Here is a 4,841-nt window from a genome sequence, read left to right as displayed (position 1 = left end):
GAACCCCCGGGGACCGGAGATGCTGGCGGCGGGGGTGGCACTGTCACCCCGGGGTGCTGAAGGGGTTTGGCTCCGGTTCCCGGCTCTCCGGGGCTCCTCTCCGTGCCCGGGGGATGTGGCTGGGGCGGGGATTGCGGGAGGGGAGACCCCAGAGATGGAGAATGGGGAGCACCCAGCTCTGCACCCCAAAAAATGCTGCCCCAGATGAGTTGGGGGTGCAAATCTGTCCGGAGGGACCCAGGAGCTGCGGCTGCAGCCGTTTGAACCCCAAAAATGCCGCCCCAGATGTTCTGATGGAGAGCTGGGGGTGCAGATCTCCCTGGAGGAACCCCAGCTCCAGCCCTCTGCACCCCAAAAATGCCGCCCCAGATGGTCTGGGGGTGCCTATCTCCCTGGAGAGACCTGGGAGTGGCAGCTCCAGCTTTCTGCACCCCAAAAGTGCTGCCCCAGATTTTCTGATGGAGAGCTGGGGGGTGCAGATCTGCCCGGAGGGAACCGGGAGTTCCATTTCCAGCCCTCTGCACCCCAAAATGTCACCCTAGATGAACTAGGGGTGCAGATCTGCCCGGAGGAACCCCAGCTTCAGCTCTCTGCACCCCAAAAATGCCGCTCCAGATGTTGTGATGGAGAGATGGGGGTGCAGATCTCCCTGGAAGTAACCGGGAGCTGCAGCTGCAGCCCTCTGACCCCCCAAAAATGCTGCCCCAGATGAGTTGGGGGTGCAAATCTGTCCGGAGGGACCCAGGAGCTGCGGCTGCAGCCCTTTGCACCCCAAAAATGCCGCCCCAGATGTTCTGACAGAGAGCTGGGGGTGCAGATCTCCCTGGAGGAACCACAGCTCCAGCCCTTTGCACCCCAGAAATGCAGCCCCAGATGATCTGGGGGCGCAGATCTGCCCGGAGGAACCCGAGAGCTGCATCTTCAGCGCTCTGACCCCCCAAAAATGCCGCCCCAATGTCCTTTGGGGAGGACGGGAGGAGTTCACCCTGTGCCCTGCTCCCATCTCGGCTGGCAGAACTCAGGGATGGAGCCCTGGGGARGGCAGTTAATGCTCCTTAATCCCCCGGCGCGATGAGGAATTGGAGGGGAAGGTGACAAAGCGCAGCGGTGGCACAGCGCGTCCCCGGCCCGGGGTGGCAGCGGGGGCGGCTCGGACCGTGCTCGGGGCCGGGGGAAGGTGCAGGAACATCTGGAGCCTGCCCCGGGGGAATGGATTCAACCCCTGGGAGCTGCGTTCTGCCGTCCCTGACCTGGAGGGTTCAGAGTCCCCACGGACACCATCCCCGGATTTGGGGTGGTGACGGGGGCGGCTCAGATCGTGCCTGGGAGCAGGGGAAGATGCAGGAACATCTGGGACCAGCTCTGGGGGATGGATCCAACCCCTGAGTGCTGAGTTCTGCTGTCCCTGACTTGTCCTGGAGGGTTTAGAGTCCCCACTAAAATCTGGGGACACCATCCCCGGATTTGGGGTGGTGATGGGAGCGGCCCGAACCGTGCCTGGGACCGGGGGAAGGTGCGAGAACATCTGGAACCTGCCCTGGGGGATGGATCGCACCCATGGGAGCCCGGGGATCTGAGTTCTGCTGTCCCTGCTCTGCCCTGGAGGGTTCAGAGTCCCCAGGGATACCATCCCCAGGCCAGTGGAAGGTGCGAGAGCACCTGGAACCTGCCCTGAGGGATGGATCCAACCCCTGAGTGCTGAGTTCTGCTGTCCCTGACTTGTTCTGGAGGGTTTAGAGTCCCCACTAAAATCTGGGGACACCACCCCAAATCCGGGGAGCGGCTCGGACCGTGCCTGGGACCAGGGGAAGGTGCAGGAACATCTGGGACCTGCCCTGGGGGATGGATCCAACCCCTGGGAGCTGCGTTCTGCTGTCCCTGACCTGCCCTCGAGGGTTTGGGGTCCCCACAGACACCATCCCCGGATTTGGGGTGGCGGTGGAGGCGGACCTGACCGAGCCCGGAACCAGGGGAAGGTGCTGGAACATCTGGGAGCAGCCCTGGGGGATGGATCCAACCCCTGGGACCTGCGTTCTGCTGTTCCTCCGCTGCCCTCGAGGGTTTGGGGTCCCCACAGACACCATCYCCAGGATTTGGGGTGCTGAACGAACTCTGCTGCAGTGGGAATTTGGGATTATTCCCACTACCCAGCACGGCTGTGCACTCAGGGAATTATTCYGCTCTGCGAGAAATCAGGTTTAAAATTCCCAAAAGCTGAATATTCTCCCACATCTCCATTTTTTTAACTTTTTTTTTTGTGAAGTTCAAGGCCTGATTTCTTTTGGGAAGAACCGGTATTTTTGCTTACAAAACAGAGTCTCCGAGGAGCTTCTTTCAGGCCAGGAATTCTCAGCTGGGAGAAGAGGGAACCATGGCTTTGGCGGCGAAGCCGATGGTGATAAAATCAAAATTATAAAATAAAAAAAAAAAAAACATCCTTTCCCCGCGTTCTCATTCTCCGCCGAGAAATTCCAGCGGCGCGGAAGAAGAGCGGTTCTGCCCCYTCCCCAAAATCCGATTTTAACGATCTGACCTGGCGCCTCTAAATGCCTGATCGTGCTGAACAAAAGGGAGTACAGCACTCATTTTCCAGGCTGATCATGGATGGAGGCGACAATTTTAGCCGAAGGCTGGATTAGGCCGTGGCAGTCGCTTCCAAAAAGCTTCCCCGGCTGGGTCGGGGAACCGCGTTTCTGGATATAATTTGTGGGTTATTCCCCCCTCACCCCAGGCTGAACCCATGGGTTCCGCCACTGATATCTGAAAAAAACCCCAAATTTGACGTCACAATGAGTGAATTGTCTGTGGGGTTTCTGTAGGGACAGGAGAGTGCGGGGATCGCTGAAGGAGCAGCAAAACCGCGGCATTTTCAGCCTGGGCTCCTCCCGGAGTGGGGAATGTGGGGAGGAACAGCCGGGTTTAGGGGTGGGGACGGCAGGGACAGAGACTTTGGGTTTGGTGCCTTGAGGTTTGATGTGCGTTTGAGGTTTTACTCATGTTTTCTTTAAAAAAAAAACACAAAAAAAATCCAAAACAAAACAAAACAAAAAAACCCAAAACAAAAAAAGAAAACCCCAAAACCCCTAAAGTCAGAGATCCCATGCTCTGATCATAGTTCTGTTTTCAAATCAAATGGGGTTTTGTGTGTGGTTCTGCCTCGGCCCATTGAAATCCCGTTTTTTAGTGGATTTTCCACGTCTGGCTCTGTTTGGGGAGCTCTGTCCTTTCTGAGGAGCCCCAAAGAGCCCGGTCCGAGCCCGGGACAGTTTTGGGATCAGTTTTGGGAGCTGTTGCGGGCGATTCACATCAATCCAGGGCATCAAACCCTACCCCGAGCCTTGATGAAACTGTCGCACCGAGGTGAGAGCCAGCCCGGCCGGATTTACAGCTCAGTGTTGGATKAAAGGAGATGTGAAAATCGCTGCTAAACCCCTCCGTGTTCAGCCCAGAGAGCCTCGAGCGTCCCCGGACCCCCCCAACTCCGGGCGCTGCGATTGTTCGGCCTCGATGGTGAGATTTTAAAAAAATAATTAAATTAATTCTTAAGTCCTCCGAAGCTAATTGGGATGGGATTATCCCGGAGGGAACCAGAGATGCTGGGGACAAGGGGCCGTTCCCTGGAGTGACCTGGCAGATGCTGCTGATGTGACAGGAACAGAACCCAGCCTGGGGTTTCAGCCTTCCCTGGGCTCCTCTGGTCACCTCTGGGTGAAATTTGACCTCGGGACAGCTTTTCAGGATGTTCTCAGCCCCACCCGGATGTGCAGGGCAGCAGATTTGACGGGAATTATGATTTTATGGAATTATTATCAGGTTAACCAGAGGAGCCGTGGCTKCTCCATCCCTGGCAGYGCCCAAAGMCAGTCYGGACARTCYGGRATGRTGGAATTTRTCCCTGCTCRTGGTAAGGGRTGGAAYGGGATGARTTTGAGGTCYCTTCCAACCCAAACCACTCTGGAATTCTGGAATTCTTTAACTCTGGTGGTTTGCTGCAGCATCTGTTGATATCTGACCTAATCCGGGCCTCATTTTGCAAATGTGCSTTTATCCGAGGGTGGGAGCGATTCCTCTGCCTTTATCGGCAGCGAGCACAGCCTGCTGCTCCCGCGGGGATAATTCTGGAATTCCTGAGCCGTTCCCTGCARGGATCCACCGCTTCCCTTCCCATCCACATCCACAATATCAGAGCTCAGCAAGTTAAAGGTCCCCAGAGCCCGGAACAGCCCAATTCAGCTCCAACATCACAACTTTTGACAACCAATATCCACCGTCCTGCCCCCCAAACTAATTAATTTTCCGCTTGATCGGGTTTAAAGCCGCCATTTAGCTCAGTCTGCCGGCGGAGGCTTTGAAGTGCGAAGCGATTATGCAGGGAGCAAGCTGGGAGCTGGTTAATAATTCCCAACAAAGTGCGCGCTGCTGGGAGGCTGCGCTGGATCCCGTGTCGGGTTTATCGCAGTTTTGTCTCGGACTTCGGCGAGAATCTGTCACCAGGGAGGGAGAGGGAACAGCGACAGMGCTGCTGGGAAATGTTTGAAGCTTTCTGAGTGTTGATGAGCAGGATTCTGCTGGCTCGGGAAATCTCCTTCTTTCCCTCAAAGGGAGAGATGGAAATCCCAAATTCGGGCGGGTCGGGTGATGATGGAGGGGATCAAAGAATCAAAAATTCCGCAGTTGTGGGGTTGGGTGGGATCCTGAGAGCATCCCTGCAGGTCCTGAACCCTCAGGGTGGGTGCAAACCCAAAATCTGAGAATTCTGAACTCTGATTTTGGGGTGCTATGAAATCCCGGTGCCAATGATTGTCTCTGCTAAGGACCCTCTCCCTACAGGACCTACGCAC

The sequence above is a fragment of the Malurus melanocephalus genome, unplaced genomic scaffold, assembly GCF_030028575.1.
Source record: "Malurus melanocephalus ecotype Western Australia unplaced genomic scaffold, MMel_1.1 scaffold_959, whole genome shotgun sequence".
NCBI classification, from domain to species: Eukaryota; Metazoa; Chordata; class Aves; order Passeriformes; family Maluridae; genus Malurus; species Malurus melanocephalus.
Note: the sequence above shows the minus strand (reverse complement) of the source record.